Here is an 8,485-nt window from a genome sequence, read left to right as displayed (position 1 = left end):
CACACACACACACACACACACACACACACACACACACACTCACACCTAGGGAGGATTTAGAGAGACCCACAATAAAACATATTTGCATCAAAAATTTTGTTATGAAAATGATTCATTTGGGGCTGCACAGTGGCACAGTTGGTAGCACAGTTGCCTTGCAGCAAGAACGTTCTGGGTTTGATTCCTGGGGTCTTTCTGCATGGAGTTTGCATGTTCTCCCAGTGCATAGTGGGTTCTCTCTGGGTACTCTGGCTTCCTACCACAGTCCAAAAACATGACTGTCCGGTTAATTGGTTTCTCTGAATTCTCCCCATGTGTGCATGTGTGTGGATCGTTCTGTCTGTCTCTGTGTTGCCCTGCGACAGACTAGTGGCCTGTCTCACCTGAAATGTCTCGCTGCAGTTCAGCACCATCCCCTCTCCTGACCCCACTAGGAATAAGAGTATACAGAAAATGGATGGAGGATTAATTTGTAAAATAAAGTTTATTACAATTATGTTGCACTCTGAATTTAAATCAGAACATAATTACTGAACAAGAACATCTGAATTAAAGTGTCATTTACAAACTTTATGGGATCTGGATGAGAAACCTGTCTATTTAAACCCCATTTTCTAATGAAACACTTTGTAGAAACAGTAATTCGGAATTTCTTTCAAATGTGTGTATAATTTTAGTCTATCCCATTAACTGTATCACATCTTAAGATGACATTTGTTTTGTTTGCATGTTTGCATAATGTAGTGGAAATTTATAAGGCTACTATGATTATTAATTGAATTAGTGCATAACAGTATCATTGGTCTTATCGTTATAATGAAATCATTGAATTGTTTCTTTCTCTCTCATGACCTTAGTGTGCCTGCTGTCTGTTCTGTAATCAAGTAGATTGTCAAACTATGTGAATGGAATGAAACTTTCCCTATAAAACTGTAAGCTGTGCTCTGCTCAGGGCTCTTTCTCCTGACTGCTCAGTGTGATGTCGAGCAGAATCTTCGAACGCTCTAGAGCCTTGGAATAAATACCAATTAAGAATATATTCTTTCTCTGGTTCTTTGAGTTTTCAAACGGTTTAAAGAAAATTTTCCACAAAACTCCAGAAGGCGGCGGTGGCCCGGGGGAACAAGCCTGATGTCTGACATCTCTTAGTGGTCTGTGGAGTGTTGTTGGAGGTGAAGGATGAACCTCGGACCGATGTTGAACTGACGGTATTGCAGTGCGAGACGGAGCTCAAGAATCGAAGATCACGGAGTTTGTGTAATTACTGGGACAGGAGAATGTTTGACAGCAGATGGAGTATTGAATCAGAACGGTAGAGCTAAAAAGACACATCGTCTTCCGTGGTGAGCTGAATTTGTAGATTTCTAATCTGAACAAGAGTCACGGGTCTGACAGTTGACAAAACGTAACAGACTGAGATGAGTGGGTGAGCAAAGTATAAATAAGCTGCCTGGATAATTAGAGGTGTGGTTTGGGCCCAGCTCCTGAAATTAAGTTAACACATTAACTCAATTTAGTGAAGCAATCAACTGTGGAATCTCTGGAGGTGATGGTACAAGAAAAAATTATTTATCAAATAAAACAAAAATCAGGAAACCCTGCAATGATTATGTGCAGTGGTTCTGGAGGAGAAGCCTGGCCTGGGCTGGCCTCAGACGCCAGTTCTCTCTGGTTGTCATATTTTAAAACATTTTAAAATTCTTAAGTACAAATAAAGATTTACACCTTTGACAAAGTTAAACAATTCCTGTTCATTTTTCTCTGCCTCATAAAACTCATGACAGTATTTTCATGTTATCCATGTGAATAGACCATTTGCATGCTTATTTAAGAATGGAATAAAGAAAAGTTTCACAAAGTATTCATACTTTTATAACTTTTTCACATTTTAGCCACTAACATTATTGTATTTTAGGAGATACACCAAAACAGGGAGTGACTGTTAGAACTGTTCTCTTACTGAGACCGACTTCACAGTAATCAATAAAGTCATATTTCTTCATAAATTAAATATACATTTAGCTATCATGGCAAATAAAAATACTCTACCCAGAGCTGCATAACGTCAGTGCATTGGAAATACATAGCAGGAAGAACTGTGGGCCACAGAAGAAAAAATAGATTTACCTTTCAGGAAATAAAGCTCAGCTCCTCCCTGTGGGAGTGTAAGGAGTGTGGGGTAGGTAATAAAACTGGAAGAATGTTTCACTTGTTCCTTAAACCGACACTCTGCCACTGAAGACATTTTGTCGTCTTTTTTTTTTTTAAGTATTTCTTGGCTGCATCATGGATGAAATCAGGAGAGGTATATTTGGATCAGAGTTAAGCCTCATTCGCTTTTTGCTTCTGTATATGACTGAGTTTTGAACGCCCTGGCAGGCTCCTCATTATCTTCAATATTTCGCGCATCATGAGGAACAGGCAAGCGCAGATCTTTAACCTGATGTTAAGTTGCAACATCAACGCGGCTCAAAGGAGCGTAGAGTGAACCCCACCAAAGGGGAAAAGGATGCAGTCAAAATTGAGCTGGAACCATTTTGAAAATCCAAAGAATACTTTGGAGTTTATGTCTCCACACGTCTAATGGAATCTTAGTGTTCAGTCGGAGAAGCTATTTAAAAACACAAACTCCAGCCTCAATACAGCTGAAGTAGGTCTGAGTTTTTGTTGGACGATCGTTCAACTCTTCCTCAGAATTTGGTAAGATTATTTTTCTTGATGAATATACATATTAAACAGGCTTTGATCTCTTGGCTTTAAAGTGTTTCCTAGGTTTGTTTTATGTTTTGTATAGTTTTAAGGTTAATTTCTATTGTGCAGCTCTTTGTGATTTTATGTCTCTAAAAAGCTCCCTATAAATAAACTTCACTTACTGATATGAGTATATGGGAAGGACAGGAATTGAGTTGCACTCCAACACCACCAGTTCTGTCCACTGAAGGCTGGAAGCCTCAACTGGATGGAGGTGAATCAACAGAGAAAGATGTGATGTAATGTAATAAAAAATGTGAATAAAGTTTCATGACATTAAAATAAAAATGTACTTGTCGTTTCTTTACACAACATACTCCACATATCATCAGTGAGCAGAAAGTAGGCACGATATCAGGTTTTTTCTCTGTTTCCTGTCTGAAGGTTGCTTGACAGTAAGCAGGTTGGAAGGTGTGTCAACACAATGAAGTACATTGTGTCTATTTGTGGAAGTAATTTATTACATCTTTTCATGACACAACACTGAAGATAAAGCAGTGGAAAAGTTGAGAGATAAAAAGAAAAACTTCTGTTCGTAGTTTTTTTGTCTGGAGACATGACTCCTCAGAGATATTTTAAGGTATCAGCAGTTTTCTCAGCTTTAATTCAAGCCATGTGTTATTGAAATTGAGGTAGAAATAATGGTGCTACAAATATTTTTGTGACAGATTTACATACAAAAGATTTTAAAAAATTGAAATTGAAATCCAAACCAACCTGATACCTGACATGAGCATGGCTAAAGTCCTCTACTATGCAGGATGCAAAGACTCCAAAACAGAGCAKCAGAGAATGAACAGAAATATTATTTATATACTGTATCAACAGATAAACTATAATGTTTGGTCTGGATTGTCTGAACAAGTTCTGATAATAAAAGTGAAATAACGTCTAACTGGGAAACCCTTTACACAGAATTATTAGATATTTTAGTAAATTTAAACCATTTATCTTAAAATACTGACACTTGTAAAATTAAAACCATTTTATCTACAGGTTCAATATATGAATTTAATAAGTACTGGAATTATTTATCAATACTGACCTCTTATGTTTTTGTTTAGCTTCTTATGCATTACTCAAATATTTATTTTCATGCAAGTTGGAACAACAATTTAATCCTTTGAACTTTAAGTCATTATTTTCCCACCATATGAACTTTTCAAACACATATTCAGAATCACATTCCTGAAAACAGGTTATATAATATTCTGTATGATCCTAGATTTTTTATAGGTCAAGTCTAAAGTAACAAGTCTTATCATCTCATTTCTGATAATAGTATGGTAATAATTAATCAGTAATAAACTCTATTCCTATTTAAGTCTCAAACAGCAGAGTGGACCTCCAGAGACACTGAGGATGGAAATGAAAATGTTTCTTCCGTTGCTGCTGCTAGTCTGCTCTGTCTCTACAGCTGAGCTGCAAGTTCAGTCTGACAATGACATTCTGTCACATGTACGGCAAAGAGAGGACCAAGTGGGAGAAGCAGAGCCTCTGACTGAGCATCAGACCTGCACACAGGACATCAATGCTGTTCTGAGASAGATGAGCGCCTGGGTGGCAGCACTGAAGGTGGAGGTGCAGCACCTACAGAGAGACAATGAAGGTATGTTTACAGAGTTACAGTGTTTGAATCAACTGATCATTATTGATCAAATGATCATTACAGTTCAGAGTTTGAATTTTTTATCATTACCAGTGAAGACGACGGAGCTGCAATCCCTGAACCAACGGTACCAAGGTACTGATGTTATTAGAGCAAAAGTTCTAAATTAAGATTATTTTGAATATATGACTGAATCAACTAAAACATTATGTTTGTGTTTTCATTTCTTTAGTACAAGAAACTCAGGTAAAAAAGTTTATGGCGGAAAAAAATAAAATACCAACAGTTATAGACTGTAAAACCCAAAACACTACATTACCATAGAAAACATACAAAATTACCAAAACAGAAATTTCAAGTAGTTTCTTGTAGTTTATTTTTAGTAAAAATTTTACTAGAAACATTTGCTACAGAGCTTTGCAGAAGTATTTACACCCCACAACTTTTACTGATTTCCTCACATTACAGCCACAAATTTTATTGTAATATCTTTTTAGATTGTATTTGATAAACTAACTCAGACTTACACTTCATTGTGAACTAATAGAATATTGATTCAGGATTTTTAGTTTTTATTTTCTGTTGGTTTTGTTTTAAATGTTATGCATTACCATAATATTACTACACATTACTTTGTGTTGATCTGTCATGAAATTCCTTACAAAACCATGTAAGATATTTGTGATCATAATTAGATGAAATTTGGAAAATATTAATTATAAGTATTTCTGTCAAGCCACTGTACCAATACTCTAATGACTGTGTAGTTAATAGGGATAATAAATGTCAATAATTTCACTGCAAATACATTTACCTGAACTACAACAGCTTTAGAAGCAAGAAGATATTTCTGTTCCAAACAGAAACAGTATTTTTTCTATTAAGCAATCAGATTAATGACTGTAAAGAAAATCTTTGAACTGATTTCATATCTTTGCTAATCGTCTCATTTCAGCTCAGGCAGCAGAACTGGCTGCTGTTAAAGACAAGACTGAAAACCAAGTGGAGGCTCTGAAGAGAGAAGGAGAAGGTTTGTGAACTCTGAAGGAAACTCTAATGACAACACTGACATCCATATTAGTGGTTTTGATTATCAATGATTATAACTTATTGTTATATTAATGCAATACAGTCTAGACATGAGAAGACATCAGTAAAGCAAAACCTCAGAGTAATTACTGCAGAGACAAAAAGTTTCATTTAATGCCAAGTCTTTGGTCACTTTTTCATTCCAGCTCAGGCAGCAGAACTGGCTGCTGTTAAAGTCAAGGTCAACATCACTAGAAACCAAGTGGAGGCTCTGAAGAGAGAAGCAGAAGGTTTGTGAACTCTGAAGGAAACTTGTCTTTGAGATTAAACAAGTAAACATGGAACCCCTAACTAGTCAAAAACCTTAACCCCCGTAAGGAGCAGTGAGTCTTTACAAAGTAGCATTTTTTATTAAAATGATCCTTGTATTGTATTAACAACAAGGGCATGCGCACACACAGTGAAATGGGTGATATGGGCAACTGCCCAGGTGGCATCATCATCAGAGGCAGCAGGACACTTCCACTTGCACTTTTTTCATTTATTAGAATTCTTCAAAATGCAAATTTTCAACTCGTGCAATACAAAGTCAGTCATAGAATCACCATCAGGGTCAAAACAATGCTCCATCTGGGGTTCTCACTTACCAACACATAGAAACTGTACTAGAGATCTACTGTGAATCATTTAAATGCTCTCTGGTGCAATCTGACTGTCTGTGGATTTTGCCTAAAAGTATGAGATGACCTATCAACATGCCTAATAAAATAACTATTGGACAAAATTATTTAAAATGTTTTTGGTACAAAAAAATCCAATCAAATTACTTGGATTTATTAGTCAGTAGGCTTGTTAAAACAATATCAACTGCAGCAAATGTACCAATGTTTACTTTTCCCTCCCGTATAACTCCCGTATTTGTCTAATGTCCCATGCTTATCTGATGTCTGTCTGTCTGTCTCTCAGCCAAACAACTGGTTTTCTCTGCCTCTTTGTTGCCATCACCGGATTACGGAAACTTTGGACCATTCAACACTGATATAAATCTGGTCTTCAGAAATGTTTTTACCAATATTGGAAATGCCTACAACCCAAATACAGGTGCTGCAATTTACTCCTTACATTTTCATTTGCATGTTTACAATCATAACTGAAATGTGGTAAATGTGTTATGAAAGTAAAGTTAGTCTGATATCAGAAATGTTTATAAATCTGCTAATAATTCTTCACAGGGCTGTTCACTGCACCAGTAAGAGGAGTCTATCACTTTGAGTTCCACATACATGGACATGGAAGTTCTACTAATCCTACATCTACCATGTTATTCAAGAACGGAGAGAAAATCTTTACAGCATGGACGTCTCAGCCTGCTGGTGATCAAAAAGCTTCTAATGGCGTCTCACTGCTGTTAGAAACTGGAGATGTTGTATTTGTGCGCATGTTTGCTAATTCACGGATTTATGACAGCCAAAATCATCATACTACCTTTAGTGGTCATCTGCTTTTCACCATGTAGGCACATGGGTGGAAATCCCGGGTGTTGGTGGTGGGGTCCAGACCCCCAATCCTGGAAAAATCTAGAATTGTCCTCCCCAAAGAAAACATAAAAGGAATCTTAGTATTTAAACGATATTAAAATGAAAAATCGAAAGAAATAAAGAACAACATAAATCTACCAAATCTCACTTTCCTACCCGTCTGATAAAAGACATTTTTGTCACCTCTGGTTCTTACATCTTAATGGTGATAAATGCCTCACTGCAGTCAGGTTGCATCCCATCAATTCTTAAACATGCTGTGGTTAAACCCCTTCTTAAAAAAGCTATCTAGATTCAACAGTATTAGACAATTTTAGGCCCATATCTAAACTCCCTTTTTTTATCTAAGGTCCTCAAAAAGTTGGTTTATATTCAGCTTGAAACCTTTTTAAAAGGTTATAATATAACTGAGAAGTTTCAGTCTGGGTTTAAAGGGGCTCATAGCACTGAAATTGCTTCGAGTGTATAATATTTTTTTAACGGCAATGTTGCTGTTTTATTACTTTTAGATCTGAGCACCGCATTTGATACTGTAGATCACCAGATTCTCTTATTTAGATTAAAATATTGTGTTGGCCTGAGAGGCCCAATATTTTAATGGATTAAATCATATTTAGAAAACAGAACTTTCTCAGGCCATCTTAAAGGTACGGTAGATGTGCGGCAAAGCTAAAGATGTATGAGGGCCGCACTGGGATAACTCGGGGAATTATAAACTGTCCGACGCCTGCTTCAAAAAAGTCCAGGCCGCTTCTTTGTTGTTGCAATCATCTATTTATTCCACTTTGATTGTCTTATTTCAGATCTTACACTGACTGACCAGGCCAAACCATTCAATAGACTCACAATAAACGGCATTAAACACGGTCAACAGAAATTATGACCACCTGGCGCACCCGCTTCTTCAAACATAATAAGCCAGCACGCCAGTATGGCTCCCATTCATACCTTCAGCGACGGCCACGCCCACCTCGACACACCCACCACCCAGGTGTCAAAGGCATGCACTCCCATCACCTCACTAATCATTCATTTCTTTCATATGGCTCTTAAAGTACGGCGTCCCCCAAGGCTCAATTTTAGGTCCCATTTTATTTATTTTATATTTATTGCCTCTTGGTCAGATTTTTAGAAAATTCAACATTTCGTTTCACTGCTTTGTGGATGACGTCCAGATTTTTATGCCCATAAAACTACTGAATGGTGAAAATTAATCTCTACAGGTATTAATACGTAGATTGTTTAGCTGAAGTTAAATCATGGATGGAGCAAAATTTTCTTCACCTCAATCATAGTAAAACTCAAGTCATATTATTTCACACTAACCTTCACACAAAAATCCAGTCTCGATTCTTTGTTCTTTAGCTCCGTTTTGTCAGACCTCTGCCAAGAATCTTGGTTTTATCTTTGATAGTTGTTTAAAATTTGACAAATAAGTTAGTTCTGTTGTTAAATCAAGTTTTTATCACTTATGGATTTTGGTGAAATCTTATTTTTGTTTTAAGGATTTTCAAGGAATTATCCACGCCTTTATTACATCTCGATCGGATTATTGTAA

This window comes from Poecilia reticulata, linkage group LG8 (assembly GCF_000633615.1).
Source record: "Poecilia reticulata strain Guanapo linkage group LG8, Guppy_female_1.0+MT, whole genome shotgun sequence".
Lineage (NCBI taxonomy): Eukaryota > Metazoa > Chordata > Actinopteri > Cyprinodontiformes > Poeciliidae > Poecilia > Poecilia reticulata.
This window is presented reverse-complemented; position numbering follows the sequence as displayed.